The sequence below is a fragment of the Cylas formicarius genome, unplaced genomic scaffold (assembly GCF_029955315.1).
Source record: "Cylas formicarius isolate icCylForm1 unplaced genomic scaffold, icCylForm1.1 PGA_scaffold_3__17_contigs__length_32017465, whole genome shotgun sequence".
Lineage (NCBI taxonomy): Eukaryota > Metazoa > Arthropoda > Insecta > Coleoptera > Brentidae > Cylas > Cylas formicarius.
In genome coordinates, this window is record NW_026844326.1 from 24684820 (window position 1) to 24706181 (window position 21362).

Below are 21362 nucleotides of genomic sequence, written 5' to 3' on the forward strand. Positions count from 1 at the left end.
TTAGATCTCGTTAAATTTTATGGGAAAACGAGTTAAATGAAACACAGTGCAGAAAGAAAATGGCACAAAGTGCAGATTAGTGGGTGAAAAGTAGAGGCATGAGCGGAGAAATCACTATATTATCCGATATGATTCTAACCGAAACACTCCAGTTTTCAATTGGTTAATAAACGCGAAACATATCAAACACTCTTACAGGTGGCAAGAACAGTTTTTTTACAAATAAGGCCACCAAAGTACAATATAAATAGCTACAATCTTACATCGCCATTACAATGTTACAATGTTACACATTTGGTATTCAAAAATTTCGAATTTCGTGTGAATAGCTGGGCAACATTCAATTATATTGGATGACTATTAATTATTATTTACATTTTAAATATAATGTTGGTAAATTGATATATACGAGGTGCATTCAAAAGGTTCGGTGACTAGTAATTGGGTGGGCGGCACGTTCCATCTTTTATATATATTTTTTTGATATGTGGGTGCACGTGTCCCTAACATATGTGCATAGTTTCAGCCAGTTTGCATGTTTACTTTTTTTTTGTGAGACAGAATTATTGGACGTGTTTTGTGTGCTCGATGATTTTCTGCTGACGAAAAAAAAATGCAACAAATAATTTACATAACATTTTTTGTAAGAAACGGGATACAGTGCTGCAAAGACTTGTTGATCTGGTTGATACGGTGAATCTACTTTGAGCAAAAAAAATGTTATAAGTGGTACAAGGTGTTCCAAGATGACTCCAGCACGTTAATAACTGATGAAAGCGCTGAAGAAATAAAACAAATGGTGTTGAGAAATTTTCAAATTACCATTAGAGAATTGGCTGAAGATGTCCGCATATCTGTCGCCCCGTGTCATGCATTTTTTTCCCGAAATTTTGGTTCCTTCAAGTGCTGTTAAACGACGTCAATGATGATCCTGATATGCTCGAAAAGGTCATAACTGGTGACGATTCATGGCTATATGGTTGTGGCGTCAAAACCAAAGCCCAGTCGTCCCAATGGAAGCATCGCCCGAAAAAAGTACGTTAAATTCGATCAAATGTCAAGGTTTTGTTTTGGTTACTGTTTTCCTTGATTATCGTTCTTAGTACCAGATCGTACGGTCAAGTTATGCGCTGTTTGCGAAAGGCAATACGAAGAAAATGTCCGGAATTGTGGGAAAACAATTCATGGATCACGATAATGCACCTGCTCTTTCATTGTTACTTGTGTCTAACTTTTTGGCCAAAAACAAAACCACAATCATGTACCATATTCGCCGGTAAACTGTGACTTTTTCCTGTTGAAAACTCAAGAAGCCCATGGCATGATTGGGGACACAAAAAAATCGCAGGAAGAACTCAAAGCTAAACCAGAAAGTGCTTATCAGAGGGGATTACTTTGAAGTTGGCAACATTAATTTGAATGAATAAATAAATACTTTTTGATTAAACTTAAAAGTCACCTTACTTTTTGAACACACCTCGTATTTCGTTGGTTGAGTGTTGTTATTATTGGGCTATGTTCTTACAAAAAAAAGTGATATCGATGTGTTCTATTTTTTTGGGAAAATTAATTTTATTTTTGGTGATGTCGCAAGCGCCATCTGGCGGTGATACCGTGGTACCGTTGATAAGGGCAATTTTCACCAATTCCAGGTTTGACACAATGCGTTCAGCCAATCTTAGGTTCTATTCTGAAAATGTTCAGACGGCCCCCCACCCCCCTCAATGTAAGATTATTTCCCAAAACACGGGATTTAAAATTGAAGAATGCGCTTGCGTCCCCTGGCGGTCATTCTAGCAACTTAGAACAATTTCCAGTTAATTTTTCAAAGAAACTTCACAGGCTACTGTAGTATTTTTGACAAAACTTCTGCAAACTTTGCTGAGTCGAACTTGCTGACGTTTCGCCAATCATCCTGTTGATTGGCAAGTTCGACTTAGCAAAAACCGACGCAGGAGGAATCTAGAAGAATTTGCAGAGAATTTGCAATTTCCAGTATTTTTTCTTGATCGCTTTAGTTATAATTTTTTACAGCCTAAGCCTTTAAGGCAATTACTTTTCGAGATAGAGATTCTATTCTATTATATATATACGAAAAAAGAGTTTCCGGCCGTTTTCGCGAGGGGGCAAATCAATCTAGGTGAAACCGGAACGCGTACTCCGCGCGCACACACAAACACACACACACACACGGGGCCGCACCGAGAGAAAAATATGATACAAAACGGCGGGATTTTAATTCTCCGGTTGATATGCGGGTGGTCGGCGCGTGCGCAGTGTCCCGCCGCGCGCTGGACGCTGTTGCATCTTCAGTGATCTTCCGGACGTTCGAGTGTGCGATCCGATACCCCGCAGAGTCGCGCGTCGCGACGTCGTCTCACCCCGTTCGCACGGTCGGCAACCGCACAGAAAAAAAAACAAAAAAATACGCAAGAGAAAAATTTTAGCTGTTCGGCGCGCGCGGCGGTTTTTTTTTGGATACTCTCTTCGGCGAATTTTTTTTTGAAGTTTAGGTGAGTGCCGCCCAGGTATGCTACCCCCCCCCCCCCTGCCCCGCCGATATTTTACGTTTTATTTACACATAACGTCGCGGCGACGACCGAAATTTGAAAGTTTCTGGTTGCTTTTTGTACTCAAATAAAAATACGCAACTTTTTGCGGCTTCTCTATTACTTTTTTATTTTTGCGATTTTATGCGATCGTCGTTAGAGAGGTAGAAGGAAATTTCCGCAGTTTATTTTGCTTGTGAAATAGGACTCGCAGTTCAGTGGCGTATATTTAATTTTTTTCCAGAGGAATTGCCTGAATTATGAAGGTTAATAAATCAATGCATAATAAACATGGGTCCGAAAATACCTCTTGTGAAATAGGATAAACAAAATTCGATACGAGGCTGTAGATCTAGAATCTAGAGGAACGGTACATTCATCCGGGCCTGTAAAAGGGACCCCAAAATATCTTTTTTATTCCTTAAATGAACTTTAGACCGGGCCATAAAAGTTGCTGCTCACAACATTTTTATATTTCCCACGGTACCGCCGCTAAAGGAGGGGTGCGATTTTTTTATCCCCCTAACTTTTTTCCGGAGATATTAAAATAATATTTTTTAAACAATTTGAACGCTTCCTGAACTACTTTCCGTTTACTATGCGATCTTTTCAACTTACTGCTAAGGAATGGAGTGGTATTTTGGGGCAGGAGCGCCAGACCATCTGATTTTTCTAGGAACTTGGAAATACATTTGAAACTGCAATTTCATTTATACATACTCCTAAGTATTGGAAGTTTATGGAAAAACTAGGCACTTGGAATAGAAATTTTTATTTTCGTTCTGAATTCGTATTTTCCAGCTCCTACTCTTTTTTGAGTGTTTGAGTCGTGGGTGTACCAGATTATTTCTGGTATTATTGGTCATTTTTCTAGTCTTTCTGTTTAGCATTTGAGCCCTGCAATGGTTAGCAGAGCAGCACTTAGTTGTTGTGTTTGTTGAAAAAGATAAACCAGCTTCATTAAATCACATCCCTTATTTTATGTTTTTTGGTAAATTACTTTATATCTACTAAATTACATTTCACTTAAATTAACAAGCCTGTTACAGATTCACTTCTCACTTTTATATACGAAAGCAAGAACGTTCACCAAATTTTTAACCTTCAAAAACAAGCCACTTCAAAATACAAAATTATACTTTCAACAGTGCTATTCATAACTAGCCAAATACTTCGCCCGCCTTTATTTTCATGATAAAATAATGACTTAATTCGATTTACTTGACGAACTTCATTTTAAAGTTTCTGTATGCTTTTCATATTCAAATAAAAATAAACACACCTTTTTTCGTCTCTTCTAGTGGTAGAGGTGTGCAAATAAAATTTCCGCAGTTCATTTTATTTGTGAGATAGGGCTTGGAGTTCAGTGGCGTATGTTCCTGGGAAACAGGTGTGTTCATTCGGCCCTGTAAAAGGGACCCCAAAATATCGGTTTTGTTTTATACCTTTAGGCCATAAGAATTACTGATCTCTGCCTTCAGGACCGTCGCTAAAGGGGAGATGCGACTTATTTTACCCCACGACTTTTTTACGGAGATATGTTTTATTTTTTGATCAAAATAATATTTTTTAATCAGTTTTCCAAAAAAGGCATTTTAGTTTAAAGTAAAAAAAATATTCGCGCTCACATGTAGCGGGGCAGCGTAGAGGCGACCGTCTCAAATTTAAAAACTCTACAAAATTTAATATGTTTCGTCTGCAGCAGGATTTTGAATGCTCCCTGGTCTGCTTTCCGTTGACTATGCAATCTTCAACTCACTACTAAGGAATGCAGTGATATTTTGGGGATTTTCTAGGAATTTAAAAATACATTTGGAACTGCCATTTCATCTATACATACTCAAGAGTATTGGAAGTTTATGGAAAAACTGGGCATTTGGAATAGAAATTTTTATATTCGCTCTGGGTTCATGCTTCTATTCGTTTTTTGTGTTTGAGCCGTGGATATGCCAGACAATTTCTGGCCTTAATGGTGGGTATTTTCAGTCTTCCTGCAATATTTAGCAAAGCAGTACTTAGTCCTGTCCTGTCCCGTCCATTATTCGCCTGCCTTTATCTCTCTATAGAGCTGGTAATGTATTTAAAGATTCAACATGTTTTACCTGAAATAATAAAATAATTACTTCAATTTATTTATTCAAATTAAGTGTGGCTTATAGTGCAGACTGGCTATTTTGTTTGACTGATTCGTTAGATACATTGTTTTGGTTTCTTTAACACGTAAATAACCCGTTTTCGACGTTGAAAATTAATATGTACACTACTAGCGACCAAAGCGATATATTGTTAGAGTTAGCGGAATGTGATGGATATGTTATAATAGCCAACAAAAATATGCGGAATAATTTCCAATACAAGTGTTTCGAATGAAACAACATTTTTGAATTTAGAGGCGATACCGTGATAATGGAACCTTTAAATCAAAAAGGATACATTCTGGAAGACCATTTCGCAAGCGGGCGTTTTGGAGTACATGTAATGAAATTTTTTCCATATATTTTCAATATTCTTTTTACTCTAGAAAATAGCGCCGCGTTCTTTAAAACACTCTGTATTTGGATTTAATTTGCAAAATAAATTAGTAATTAGTCAAGAGAAAATAATCAAATAAAATTACGGTCATTAGAATCTCTTATTGTAAATAATTGGAAATCAACGCCAATGTATAAAAACACCAAAATGGAACTCCAATTTTTGAAAATTTTTATTGAGTTTCCGATTTTATGTTATATAATACACCCCTGTAAGTTTTATAGAGATGAAATACTTTCTCCGGAATTTGCGTTTTCATCACGTCCCGGATGGATGATTTAAATTTGGGAATATAAATTTTTCGAATTCCTCGGTATTTTTAGCGAAATGTGCTTTATTTATTTTTAATGAGGTGGGAACAATTTTACATCTACCGTTTTCGAGAGTCACATCGTATGAGGGATAATATAATTCAAAAAAATAAGCACTCACCATTCAGAAAATGCAATCGTATATGAAGTACAAAGAAGACATTTTTGTTGTTAGATATCAGAAAAATAAAAATGTAACCGTGGCAGTTTTAAAATTTAAGTACATATTGGTAAACCACACTAGTTCCGTAAATAATGAAAACATTTTTTTTTTGCAATTGTTATTATTATTAGTTAGGTGTAACTGTGTCACGATTATTGGAGTCAAAGAGCGCTCTACATTTGATAAGATTTTTGCGATCAAAATTGAGGATCTAGCGAAATGCTATCTCCACGGGAATGCAGTAAATGGTAGTAAACATCTTTTTAGAATTAAAGTCTAAAATTTTTTAACAACAAACAGTTTCACTCAAGTTATAATTAATCAGGACTTGTAGAAAAAAATACCACAATCAGTAATGTCGGCAAAGTAACAATTTGGGTTGATAGAAGGATCAAAAGAATTTCTCAAATAGATCCGTGGTTGTCAGGACCAAGGATATCTGCTCAAATTTTCATATTCCTGAATTGCAAGTTAGGACGACGATTGTTGTTGAGACGAAAATGAGGCGCGTAGGACGTCCCAATAAAGCCAAAGCAAGGAAGAGTAAAGTAGACTGGATGCATTATACTTTATGACTATGGATAGACTGATATACATGTATTCTAAAATGTTATGTTGCCATATGCTGAGCGGGAGATGCCACTACGATTTTTGTGCTTCAGCAGGACAATGATCCGAAACATTCATATCGTCTTGTTTGGGTTGCACAGGTTCTTCAATGGCCACCGAACCTTAATACCATTGCGAAATTTTGGGATGGGGTAGAACGTCAAATTCAGATTACAATATTCTCAAACTAAAGATTTTTCAATAGGTATGTTTGGGTTGCATAGGTCCTTTAATGGCCGTCGAACCTTAATACCATTGCGGAGTTTTGGGATGGGGTAGAACGTCAAATTCAGATTACAATATTCTCAAACTAAAGATTTTTCAATAGGTATGTTTGATATTTTGTTTTAATTGAAAGCGATAGGTTTTGTTCTTAAAAGACAATAAACAAGAATTGAGCGGAAAATATTCATATTTACGTCCGCTGTAAACATTTAAAAATCAAATATCGGCGCGATGTTAGAAAACGAAACCTTTGGAGAATATATCTACGTTGTTCTCCTAGAACTTATCTCATTGAAAACATCATATAGTTCCCATCACGAATCAAGCCAATCAAGATAACAGCTTTCATGATTGTCACGACCCGGCATGTTTTATTATCGTAAACTTCTTATGAACTAAAATAAAGCAGAATAAAATTTTACCCATTAGTGCTAAACAAAAAAAAAAGAATTCGATATGATATATGATTGATATGTATTTATTATCTATTTACCTTCTTGTTGTTCTTTTTCGGCATTTTCCTTTACGAGTTCCCAGTTTTTATCCTTCACAGTTCTCCTATATTCCAGTCCCCTACTCTCAGATCTCCATAAATCATCGCATGTCCAATGTATGTCTCCCATCTTAGTGCCGGCCGTCCTCTTCATCTTCTCCCTGGAGGTTCCCATTCCAGTACTCGTTTTGGCTACCTGTGTTCTGACATTCTTTGTACGTGACCATACCATTGTAATGCTCTGTTTTCTAATTTCCTTGTTATCGAGCATTCTATTCCAATTGCCAAATTTCTGCAGTTCTTATTTTGTCAGCTCTTGTGGCTTGTGGACATCTTCTCTTAAAGTTTAATTCGAACGTTCTTATTTGGCTTCTTATCGTTGTTGTCTTACCGAACTATTTTAACGCCAGTGGTCTGAAGGTCGTTTAAATTTGTGTTATTTGCCAAAAACACGTACACATTTCCGAACTCGATCGATGTTCAAATGCCTGATTTAAATACCTTCGTACAGCCAATGTAAAATGGGGCGGAGCACCATATTGCATTAACCACATGCTTTGTCGCCACTGCAAGGGTACCTCATCCAGCCAAGCAAATACATTTCCCTATTAAGCTATCCCTTAAAGAAATGAGGCGCTATAAGATTATCTCCCATAATCTCTTCCTATATATTTAAAGAAAACCGGGGCTGATATTTTCCTTCAATTTTTCGCAAGTGCCATCACGAGTGAATGCAGCCCTAAACTTTGATTGCATAAAATTACTCTCAATTGCTCATCACCCTCATACAGTGCTTGAACCCTCTGAACATGAAAGGACCGAAGATCATTTTCATGCAAAACTTCCAAAACTGTAGCACAAGCAATTATTTCCTAAGAACCAAGTTTTCTCGTATTCGTTGACGGGTCAGCCTCCAGACTTGAAGTATTCTTTCTTCTCTTGCAGCGGTTCCTTCTTACCTTGGATCTCCCTTTATTCATATTATCAGGTTTGAATTATTCTCTTTCACGAAGTCTTTTGTGTTTGTTGATGAATGTCTTAGCAGACGCGCTAAGCCTCGATATAAAGCCGTTGTGCTTAATCTGCATTTCCTTTTGCTCTTCTTGCGATATTTAGTATTTGAATAATCACAGTAGTAGTTGGATAATAGGCTCTTTTATTATAAACTAATTTTTAACGGACTGTGACAATGATTTTTTCAATTGAGGATTTGTGATTCTTCTTAAGGTAATCTGTTCTCTTTTGCAATATTAGTCTAAATAAATAGAATACAGGGAGAATAAAAAAAATGTTTTAAGTAAAGTGCCCTCTAGTGACAGATTTCTGAAACACTTTTATTTTGTAACGATGACTTTTACTAAATCTGGGCCGTGTGTAAAATATCAGCTTATTCCGTTGGTCAAAAATAAAATTAAAAAAAATGAATTTTGACAAACTATAACTCGGAAAATATTACGATTTATTTATTATTTTACCACGTTGAATCTTTCCTCCAAGTTTCCGAACTCAATTTTCGAACTCGTATAGAATAGAATAGAATAGAATAGAAGAGAATAGAATTTATTGATCACGTTTTGTTCATACAATTGTGGCAGGTCATAAATATAATATGTCCAAAAATTATGTATATAAAAAACAAGACAATGCATAAATTATATAATGAGTGTATAAATTATAAAAAACAGTGTATAATACATAAGAACATGACAGTGTATATAACAAAGAACAATATAAACAAATAAAAAGAAACAACATCAACAACCGTACCCATGTACTCCCCGAAAGAAAGGTTAAGATGTTTTTTTTTTAAATTTTATATTACTTATTACTTTCACGTTAGCGGGTAGTTTATTGTACAAGTCTAAGTTTAGTGATTTTTTTTGACTTTTGATATATTTGAATCTTGAATAACGAAGTAGCTTGTTATTTCTAGTTAAATAGTCATGGTAATAGGAGCTGTCTATGTTTTGTGTATTTCTAATAATTGATAATAAATATACAGACAACGAAATGGCATAACTTCCAACTTTTTAAAAATTGGTCGACAGTGCTCTGGATAACCTGCACCGGCAATTAAACGAACAACTTTCTTTTGGAGTTTAAATGCCTGGTCTGCTGTGGCAAAATTACCCCAGAGAACTATGCCGTAAGTTAGATGAGAGTGAAAAAAAGAAAAATAGGTAACTCGCAATGTGCCCACGGTTTTTTACACAAGATGTTAATATGAGGGGCCCCAATTTAAATAATCGTTAAGCGGTACTCCCAAGAGTCTTACATTCTTGCCCTTCAGTCGATTATTTTTAGTTGAGAATACAAGGCGTTGTGTCTTATCTGTCTTTAGTTTAAGGTTATTGTTCGTGAACTAAAGTTACGCCATCGGCTCAACATTATCAACATTGTGCATAAGTTCATTGGAGTCTTTGCCATAAGTCACAAACGATGTATCGTCCTCATAAAGTGTACATTTATTGTGGAACAACTGTTTGATGCAAATGGTGAACTGTCTTCTGTCAGTTAAGTATGACAGGATAAGATCCTGAGGGTGACCACGGACACCATATCTGCCAAGCTTCTCCAGAAGCAGGTCATGGGAGATGCAGTCAAAGCCTTAGTGAGGTTACATAACGTGCTCCCCCAGCTTGCTCCCCCTTTTCCAGCCCCTCCACCACGTCTCCCACAACCCTGCGAACCGCCTGCACAGTGGAGCAGCCGGTCTTCAAACCAAATTGGGAATCACAAATACATTTTGTTTTTTGAAAAAATCGTGATAATTGATTCTTTAAAAGTATCTCGGGAACTATTGATATGGGTCTTATATATCTTATCATACGGGAGCGTCGGTCCTTTGATCAAGGAAAACCATAACGCTTAACAATTCCCGGATTCCTAGACGAAAAAAAAAACAAGGGACTCGTGCACGTCTGCTGTCACAAGCGACCAACCGGAAAGAAATAACTCCGGCGGAAACTAGAGCGCTACGCCAATCAACCCCCCGCCGCCCCAGGGCCGCCGCCGTATTTTCGGGGCGGACATTTTGAAAACTGGCTAACCGGGAAGTAATTACGGAATAAATTGCTCGTACACGGTTGCCGATTATCGGCGATGATGTGTTTTTGAAACGCCGACGGGAACGGGGTTGATATTTTCGGTGGAAAATCGAGAAGGGAATCATCGTGCGGGATCGCGGAATATTGATATCGTAAGGGGGGAACGGTTAATTAATATCGGGGGTAACGAGGGGCGTAATGGCGAATCCGGTGGCCCCGAAACCTATTCCTAAGTGCGCGGGGGTGGTTTTTCGTTGCGGTTTTGGTTAGTCGCTTATCCGCCGAGCTGTAAAAACAGTTATCGCGTACCTGGTGGGAAATGTGCAACAGATGTACAATAAATGATGACATTTAAAGTTATTATACGGCGATTTTCAACTCAACTCAACTTTAACAAATTCTCAACTTTTAATCACTACAGACATTTTCTAGTGCTTTTCTTTCTTTAAAAGTTAGGTTGGTCAAGGAGCACCTCATAATTGTCAATAATCTATAATTTTTTCGGCAGATTACAACATCTCATCATATTAATAACAAAACATTTCAAAAACCAGTCTCTTAAAATTAAAAAAAAAACAATCAAATAGAGCATAAAACGACTTTATTTAGTGCATTTTAGTATGCCTAGTGGCTAAAAATAAAAAATATTCTTTTTTAATATCAAATCCAATAAAACATGCTATTTAGATCAAACTTGTAGGCATTGAAGTGACAAAGTATTCTTTCCAAATAAATGAAATTATTTTTAAATTAATTTAAATGAACCTTTCTGAAGAAAAGGGTCGATGCCGTAGTGAAAATTTATCATATTCTTGGAAAAAAAAGCATTTCCGGACCCACCTTTATACCGGTTGTCCCTAAAAATGGGATCTAGATCTAGAACATGTGTAGTTCCTATAATTTTCATTCCTATGCGTCCTCCGCACGGAGAAATGATTCCCGAAAGAAGGCCGCTGGGAACTATTATTTTTTTATTAATTTATAATTCAGACAGTAGAAAATTGTACAAATTTGAAAAAGAATGCCAATGTTTTCTTCAATAATTTATTATAAATAAATAAATCATTAGTTTGATTTTTTTTTCTCAAAAATACTTGATTTCCTAAACATCTTTTCTTTAGATCTTTACCATAAGGGAGGGCGGAGCAAGGCTGCCCACTTGTGCTTTTTATTATTTTTTGTGGCTTTTGACCATCAACTTTAACTAAATTTACCCAAATTTAATAACAAAATAACAATTTCCAACATTTTTTGGGACACCTTGTATACAATCTCTCCCTAAAATTTGGTCACGTACTGAAGAAACACCCCGTAGACCACTTCAATCATTCTGCAAAAATACGCCTAATAGATCGCCCGACGATCCCGGGAATCGCGCTAACCTGAAAATTAACGATAATTTTTTATCCAGTATTTGTTTATGGTATAAAAAAATGTGTTTTTATACGCCGAATTTGTTTATATAGTTTTTGACGGGACCGACGCATTTTTTCCAACAGATTCAAGACGTAAAAATAGATGTATACCGGACGCGTCGGTTTCTGCGACGCCGCTGAAAGGCTCAAAAATAAATTCATATTGGAGATTCTCAGTTTGTTTTAGGCAGTTTCCTCTTATTGAGCATCTCCTTTTTAATGTACAATTAAAGAATGCCGCAACAGACAAACCTACGTTAAACTAGCGCCAAATACTGATTAATATTCTTCATGATTTAAAATAAACTACCACTATTTCAGAAATTATATCAAACCAAAACAAAAATAACTCAATAATTATTTTAACTGTCAATTAACCATTGCTGAGGCCTGGTGAACTTGGTTCATTGATATTATCAAAATGTATTTATTATGCATTGTTCATTCTTCTTCATTGCGTGATGATTATTTTTATGGTCTCTATTTTTTTTTAAGTAGCCCACTTTATAAGCTCGGACTCCTCTTATCTATAAATTCAGATACCAAAATCATGGCCCCTAACTGGTTTGAGTTATCCACAAATATTATTGAAGTTTTAATACTCAATGAATGAGACATAAAGATAGATTAGGTAAAAAATGAAACGTATTCGAAAAAATATCCAAAGTTAAAATTTTGTTCGTTTTTACTTATACATGATGCCCGCGTGTAGGTGTAATTAATGTACCACAGCTTTTTGGTGAGTTACATAACTTGGACAATTTATCAATTCATTCTTTCATTTGAAGAATTAAGTTCGTTATTACACAGCTAGCTGGAAAAAGGAATTCTTGTAATCGGTGGATTAGGAATCATTAAATTATTAGATTAATGGCTCCTAACATTATTCCAAAAGTAATAATTTTTTCTCACGTTCAACTTCTGGGATAGGGATATTTAATTGAAATGGATTTTATGTTCCCACCAAGCTGCTTCAAGTCGTTCTTTTGTTCTGTTACCTCGCCCACTCTAGTTCCCTAATTATTATTTTCAGCCATCGAAAAATAACTCAAATAACTCTAACATAATGTAATTTAAACCAAAAAAAACTTAAATCCCCTCCAAACATTTAATACTTCAAGTTTAGTCCAAGTCAGTTTACATGCCACTCTTTCATTGCTTGCTTTGACCTCCTGGTGTTTATGTCAAAATGCAAAATTGATATATATAAGGATAATCTGTTTCTTCTTGTTAAGGAATAATGGTGAAAATTATTTTCATCGGCAGAAAATCTATCACACAATAACGCGTTTAACGTGTTACTTTCTATTTCATGCAGTTGCCTTTTTTGGACGTTCTCGTTATCAAAAACAGTGAAAATCATATAGTTTTTGACATTTATAGGAAAGACACTAGTACTTTAAGATACATAACCAATGATTCTAACCATGCTTTTCAAGTTTTAATTTTCTAGTCCATAGACTTGTCACATTTCCTTTAAATCAAGAAAGGTTTGAGGTGGAAAGAAGCGTTATAAAACAGGTGACTAGAATCAATGGCTATGAAGATAGTTTTATCGATAAGTTAGAAATTTAGATTTAAAAACAAACTTCAAAAATCAACGACTTTTGAAGCTGATAAGGAAAGTTTAAAAGTAGTCTCAATTCCTTCCTCTCCCCAATATACAAGTGGACTTGATAGACTCTTCAGGGCCGCAGGTCTTCGAAGTGTCTATCAGTCCGGATCAAAATTTAAAAATCTCTTACGTAATCCCAAGGATAAACTAGATACTCTTGAAAAGTCTGGAATTTATGAAATATTGTCAAACGATTGTCAAAGATCAATTAATGTTAGATTTAAGGAACATTTAGCTTATTTAAAATTTGGTAGATTAGAAAAATCAAGTGTAGCCGAACATATGTTCAACAATAATCATAATGTAGATATAAGTAATTTAAAATTAGTTAAACATGTAAATAATAGTAGAAAATTAGATGCCTACGAAAGCTTAGAAATTGTTAAGTGAGGGAATAAGCCACTGAACAAGGACCTCTGTCCAATCCCATTTAGCCCATTATACGCCCAGATTGGTTGCATGAACAGTGCGTAATTCCCTCTCCCACTTCCCGATGTATATAAATATATATATATATATATATATATATATATATATATATATATATATATATATATATATATATATATATATATATATATATATATATATATATATATATATATATATATATATATATATATATACGTAAAATTGAGTTTCGGTTTGTGGTAAAACGCGTTATTGTGTGTTAGTGCAGTGCCGAAGGTTCCAGTCAAGAGTTTGAGAAAATCTATAGTTAAATACATTGTTTCCTTCTTCTTGAGGCCCCGTCTTCTACTGAGGATTAGCTATCTTTTGGCCATCTGCATTTTGGAGACTTTTACCTTATCACCCGCTTTGGTTTTTCAGCCATTGTGTTCTACGACGACCAAGAACTCTGGGTCCTTCTATTTTTGCCTGTATAATAGTAGTTGAATTGATGCATATGCAAATGCCTCGGTCCTCTTACAGCGTCGATATAAAAAGGTCACTCGCTGCAACCTGCAGAACAGAATGGTAAAGATGTAACCAGGAGATGCCTCAGGTCCAATTGTAGTTGTCGACATATCAGTAGTTGTCTCATTCTAATAAATGCATTCCATGCTTTTAGAATGCGAATTATTATTTGTTGCTCGAGGTTCCATTTCTAATTTAAACAACATAACGCTGTGGTAATTTTTAATAGTATACCCGATTCAGTAAAATTACATTCAATTAAATTCTTTAAAAAATATTTCAGGTTGAAACTGCTAACTGCTCATATAATTTTACTTTCAATGTTATTCTTTTTATTTTTACTTTTAATAACTTTCTATTGTTCCATATTTCTATTACAAAGCGGTGGACAATGATTTTCGTCAAAGGATGAGGCAATCAATTTCGTGAAAAATGATTTTAAGGAGAAAAACGCTTGTTACTATGTGGATGGGTTAGAGAGATGAGGGCATCTCTGGCAGAAGTGTATAAAGTTGCACGGAGACTATGTAGTAAAATAAGAAAACATTTTGAGAAAAAATGTCTGGTATTATTGTTAGGTCGGAAACTTTTTAAGCGACCTTCGTCTAGCGGATTATTCATATCAAGGCATCTCTGAGTGAAAACCTGAATACTAAAAAGAGTATTTCTCGTTCCAAGTCCAAGCGTTGTTTTAAATGGATGAGTGCGATTGCGCACTATCCCCGAAAAGTTAAAGGTTGTAGACATGTTTTATTCTAAATTAAATTTTCTTTTTTAATGCTACCCATTACATATTTGATTCGGCAACAGCGGAGAGCAGTTGTTGCATACGGTACTTCTTCTACGACCATTAGTTTTTGGGGTACATTTTTGTAATACATTCACTGACTGTCACGTCAATTCTCATTATCATCGGTGGCTAAAGTCTAAAGAAACCCGTGATTAAAGCGCTAATGGAGCGCTAATGGAGTAGATTTTTTCTCCGAAACCGTGACATTGGCTCTTGTTTTGCTTTGTCGCCCTTGCCATATTCCGCTAAACTTAGTTCGATTAGAGACCGCGTTGAAAAATAAAATACATACGCCTAACACATTTATGACGATCATATGTTTAGTAGAGATAGGCTCCCGTTCCCAATATAAACGCGAGGTATGAAGAAATAAACACATCCGGTAAATGTAAGCAAAAATCAGTGTGTGTTGCACGCATCGTGGGTTGCGTTCGTTGTGTGTTTACCCGTTTCGGGAGTACTTTTAATTACTAAATCAATAACAGAGCTTTTAATTCGCCGGGCATATGGTGATAAAATTTTCGGTGCGCCTCCAGCGAGGTTCGATAGAGCTTTGTTTCGGATTCCTGGTTTTTTTCACGCGAAATTAGGGAGAAATCAGTATTTTGATGTACTAGAAAAATTAATATTTTCATCAAAAATCTTCCTTTAATACGCTTTCTGTTACTACCATTGCTATACATTAATAACAACGCTTGGAGAATAGTAGAAGTATCTTGTTTTAATCAAACAAAAAGTTGAACTTTCGCAGACAGTTCCTGGAAGGATTGAAGCATTCTTTCCTGGGATACTGTTTTAGATGGAACCTACAGGGCATTTTAAAAATAAGATTTTGTACGCTAGTTCTAGAAACACGGTTTATTCAGTTTTGATTAGAACTTCGTAAAATCTCATTTTTATTTAATTTTACTTTCTTTCCGACTATTTCTCACTTTTTCGGTACCCGCCTTAACCCATATTATCCCAAGCAAAAAAAAATAATAAAAAAATACTTTTTTGCTCTGAAATTATTTATTTTGTTGCACTTAAAAATACGTTACATATATAAAAAAAAAATTGATACGCAAGGCTATGACGAGTGTGGTGAATTCTTTCCCGGAGAAAAGCTTTCTCAGTCCTGTTTACCAAAGTACCTCTGAAGAGTTGCTTGGACCTGGTGAACAGGATATTTCCTGTCGATATTTGCAAACTTTTTGAAGTCTGTCTGACCGGTAGCTGTTTCGTGTGGAAGGGAAACTTCTACGAACAGGTGGACGGAGTGGCAATGGGAAGCCCACTAAGCCCGGTTATAGCCAACTTATTTATGGAACACTTTGAGGAAAAAGCGATCGAGACCTCAGAGTACAAGCCAGCAACGTGGTTCCGGTACGTGGATGACACCTTCGTGATTTGGAAACATGGTATGGACAAGCTCAACAACTTTCTGCAGCATCTCAACAGTCAGCATCCCAGCATCCAGTTTACTATGGAGACTGAAAATGACCAACAACTTGCATTCTTGGACGTACTAGTGAGGAAGCAAGGTAAGAAGCTGGGCCACACAGTTTACAGAAAATCGACCCATACGGACAGATACCTGCATGCTCTATCCAACCATCACCCAAGTCAAAAGTATGGGGTTATCAGAACCCTGACAGAACGAGCCCGAAGGATTTGCGAACCGGAGAGCCTCCAGATGGAACTTGAACACCTAAAAACTGCGTTCGAGGCAAATGGCTACAGCAAGAGGGAGATCGAGAGATCAATGAACTCAAGATCATCAAGATCACGGGATACCGAACAACGACCCTCCACCTCCCACGCATATCTGCCGTATATTCCGAGTGTCACCGACAGGATTGGCAGAGTATTGAAAAGACACGACATCAAAACAATCTTTAAGCCTACAAAGAAGATCCAGCAGACCATCAGGTCAGCGAAGGACAAGAGGGGCTCACTTTCAGCTGCAGGAGTCTACCGCATTCCGTGTTCATGCGGAAAGGTCTACATCGGGACTACCAAGAGATCAATGGGAACGAGACTTAAGGAGCATAAAGCAAGCTGCAGGCTAGGACATACAGAGAAGTCTGCAGTAGCTGAACACGCACTGGGCAGCGGGGAACACAGGATACACTTTGAGAGCTGTAAGTTACTAGCATCGGTCAACGGCTATCACAACAGACTAGTCAGGGAAGCCATTGAGATACAAAAACACCCACACAATTTCAACCGAAAGGAGGAGACTCTTAGACTCAACCAAATCTGGAACCCGATCCTTAGGAACGCCGGAGCAGTAACGATCGATATCCCGAGACCAACCGAAGCGGAACAAGTCCCGCCCACCACCAATCGGCATAAATACAACCTGCGCAGGAGAAATCGTCAGTCTACGTCCAACATCGGAGATGGAATGACCTCTGAAGAAGCTCGCCACTCGTGCTAGCGAAACGTTAGGAAGTAATTCCAATCGACGACGGCCTTTAAACCCGAACCAAGATAATAGCTTATCAACGGGCCGCGAAAGCCTTAACCAATTTTTGATACATGATACTTGATACTACTTGATACACTTGATACACTGGGAAAAACATTAAATGATGTTTTGGGGCACATAAGTAATTTAACATATAATTTATACATAAATATACAAAAGAAAGTTCAAATTCGACAGAAAACAACTAAAATTAGATTGTTTTCCAAATAGAACCTGATTTGATACAAAAAAACGCTTAATATTTTATGGTGCGTGAGCGTACCATACCCGGTTTCATTTTTGGTGATATTTTACAAAGCATGAAGTATGTAAATGCACATTACACTTATTACAAACGTAAATTGTGTGGCTGTGGCAGATTCTACATCTCATTCGGGCGCTTTATTACCATGAACAATCGTAAGGTGACCTTGATTATCATAACGCACTTCATCTATGGCAGGTGCAAGAGTTCTTTGAGTAATTGTTTTATTGGTTTTTAAAAGTCGCAAAACAATGTAAGATTTAAAATCAAATCAATAACTTCGTCCTCAAACAACGTAAAAAATTTTCAGGCAGAGTTTTTCCAGAAAGCCTATTTTTTATTTCCTCACATGATCTAAATTCATCGGATATAGGTGTGTGCGCGTACAAAATCTGGTAAGATGGTAAGAGATCGGTATAGAGACCCTTGAAAATAATTGGGTTAGGTTCTTTCTTAGAATTCAAAAATAAAATAATATTCAGGGTGTGCTATTTAAAAAATCAAGAAACTGTGTTTCTAGAACTCCAGAAAAAAATCGTATTTTTAAAACACCTTGTATATACAAAATGATATGCCTGAGCCCTTCCAGGAACCGTCTTTAAAATTAAATTAATACATGACATTTAAACTAAGCAAGATGTTGCCCCGTTTATATAGAAGCGGTAACACTGCTTAATGAAAATATTTTGTAGCGATAGAGCACCTCTTTTTACCTTGTATAATTTAAAATAAATCCCTTCTTTCGATGGCCAGATCCTTGCAATTGCAATTGTTTGTTGGCGAAGAAAATACCTAACAAGAAAATTCCCAAGCAGAAGGGGAAAAATATCATGATGTAGTTTCAAAAATGTGAGAAGATAAAAATTTCACTAGTACTCTTCTAAATTAGATCAAGAAAAGGAAAACTGAGTGCTTGATACGTGGGTTATCACAAATTCTCTTCTAGGCTTTTTAAATTCCCAAGGCTGTTTTGCATAAAAACCAACAATTGTACAGAAAAAGGGAAACGCAGTATCCACCATTGCCGACTGTGGATTTTGACAGGCGTCAAATAGTTATCGACAGTGGAAACCTAACCTGTCGAATTCCATGTGACACGCGGCCGCTCCACAGTCGATATTCCTAGTGAAGTCCAGAGATTCCCGATTTATCAAAGTCCCCGTCAGGACGAGACGGGATATGTCTCTCGCCAATGATTAATGAACTAATACGCTCGCATAATGTTTGCCCAATAAAGTTTTTATTTGCCGTTTAAGCCGACCGTAAACATTTATGAATAATCCAGTATTTTTTTCCGGTGCCGTATAATTTTAAAATGGGAACTGTTGGGGGAGGAAACCGGAAATCAGGTTCGGTTGCTCCGATACCAATCGATTTCTCTGGGCGTTGACGTTGTCCGATACCGGAAAACGAGCATTAATTTTTGTCAAATGTTCGCGTACCAGCGAAATTTTATGTAACAAATTATGGAGTACCGTTTTCATAAAATAAGTAAAGGGTTTGGCAACGCCGCATTGCAAGGCCGAAAGTCACGCAAACGTTATCTCCGTCAGGATTATTCAATTTCCGCGCTTATTTCCAGATAAAAACAAAACCATAATTGACTAATTTTAAGCTCTTCTAAAAGCTTTACTTCCAACTGTTCCTCTAAACCTCTCCCTCTAAATGCCCATTTAAAAACTTTAAAAGCTCTAAACGCGGTACCTCTGGAACCCCTCTTAAATCTCTACCTCCAAAACCTCCGCCACTTTAAAATTTTCTGGAATTAAAGGAATGTAATCACCTATCCACCACCAATCTACCTGTCAACTGCAGCGTTCCACAGGGTTCAGTTCGTGGACCGTTGCTATTCATTAGAAATGCATCTGTCTGTCCCTAGTGCGAAAGAAACTGCCGTTCTGTCAATTGCTAAGCTCAATGTTCAATGAAAAAGTCGACGTGGTTCTACAACAATGGTTTTCTGCAAATAATTTATTACTTAACGAACTAAAATCTCAAAAACTCACTTTCTCTTTTAGTGGACTAAATTGCATATTGCGCCATTTATTTTCTAATTTAGACATACTTAATTCGTTTTCTCAGAAGAATTAACGAGATCTAGGCATATTTTACGAAAATACTGCCGTAAAAATGCCGCATCTAAACTTATTGCAGAATTGTGTAAGTGACTAAGTTAATGGTGATTAAAAACTAGATTTTAAATCTCGAGCATGCGCATGTTGAATGCAACGTCTCAAAAATATTTTAATTATAAGTTCCTGCATTATCGATATATATATATATATATATATATATATATATATATATATATATATATATATATATATATATATATATATATATATATATATATATATATATATATATATATATATATATATATATATATATATATATGATGACACTATATTCCGGGATATCATCCGTTCGCTCGTTGAACTCCGACTGGAATCCTGCATCCGACTGTAATCCTGCAAATCCTGCATCCGACTGGAATCCTGCAGACGTTTCGCCAAAATCTCACTTGGCATCTTCAATGCTCGCGCTCCGAAAACACTTCGTCGGAGTTCAACGAGCGAACGGATGATATCCCGGAATATAGTGTCATCACATTTTTCCATCCGTGAATCAATACGTGAGATATATATATATATATATATATATATATATATATATATATATATATATATATATATATATATATATATATATATATATATATATATATATATATATATATATATATATATATATAATTTCAAAATAAAATTTAGTTTAGCGAATAATTAAATTAATTATTGACTCGATGATTATTGCACTAGAGCTAGTTATAACATAAAAATACAAAAACACCTAACATAGAAAGAAAATAATTTGAAACACAAACACATTTATAAATAAGAAAAACACTTTATTTGTTTGAACAATTCAAACTTCCATGGCATTTGGAATTGCACAATTTTTTTGCTTTAAGGCATGCACATCTATTTGTTGTGCGCTTTGTTTTACATTGACATTTAGAATGTCCGGTACCTATCGACTGTTTGGTTGCAATAGTTCGTAATGGTAATTCAATGGCATTGTCTTGAATATCATTTGGCGTTAATATATTTTCGGGACACACGCTAAACTGAGATCTGGAATATAACCCTTTTAAAATTCCATTGCGTGTTCCAGTTTGAAAATAGTCATCATCCGTTTTGGTTAATAAACATCCCAATATTGCACGAGAATCTTCCCGTCCTCTATCAAATTCCGGTACCTTAATTCTTACTGTCATTCCTACCTTCGCCGGAGGATGCGAAGCATCGGAAATTAATTTCATGCGCTTAGCTTGCTTATGTAAGTTTTCTTTTGATTCTGCTCTGCAAATATCGCACATTTTATTACATTCCGAATTAAGTAAAATGTCACATCCATCACATTTTCGTTGGGTCACGGTAGTGTCAAGCGGTGAACAACGCTGTTCCGTGTCATCTTGAACCACTAGCAATTCCCCGACATCTTCACTGAAGATTATATCTGATTCTAGAGCATCTTCCACAATGGTTTCAAGTCGTGGAATCTCCTGGACACTTCCTTCATTACCATTGACATTTTCAAGAATTTTCTCCAAATCTTCTTCACTGTTTATATTGTTTAATACCTCGTGTGGTAAGGAAGAAGAGGTAAGACCGACCTTGGAGGGTTGTCCAAACATTGCCTCGTAAGACTTCGCTTTATACCAGCGTGAAGGGCTCGATTTTTCATAAACTGCACATAATCCAGTCCTCTACTCCAATTACTGGTTTGATTTTGTTGCATCCATGCGGTTAAAATATTCTCAATATCTTGATTCGCACGCTCCACACTGGCTTGAGACTGGCTGTGGCGTGGCTTCCCATGAACAATTTTTAATTCAGGCCATAAACTTTTCAAATCAGCAATGACGTGGTTAACAAATTCCCGGCCGTTGTCCGATTGCAAAATAGATGGTGC

At 36.2% G+C, this 21362-nt stretch overlaps 1 protein-coding gene across 1 annotated transcript in view; it reads left to right on the plus strand.

Annotated features, from left to right (window-relative positions):
* Positions 1-2340: 2340 nt before the first annotated feature.
* LOC132700021 (voltage-dependent T-type calcium channel subunit alpha-1H-like) overlaps positions 2341-21362 on the plus strand; it is a 31677-nt gene continuing 12655 nt past the window's right edge. Inside the window, exon 1 of the mRNA XM_060667073.1 lies at positions 2341-2513. The gene's annotated coding sequence lies outside the window, so the exon portion shown is untranslated. The remainder of the gene's footprint in view (positions 2514-21362) is intronic.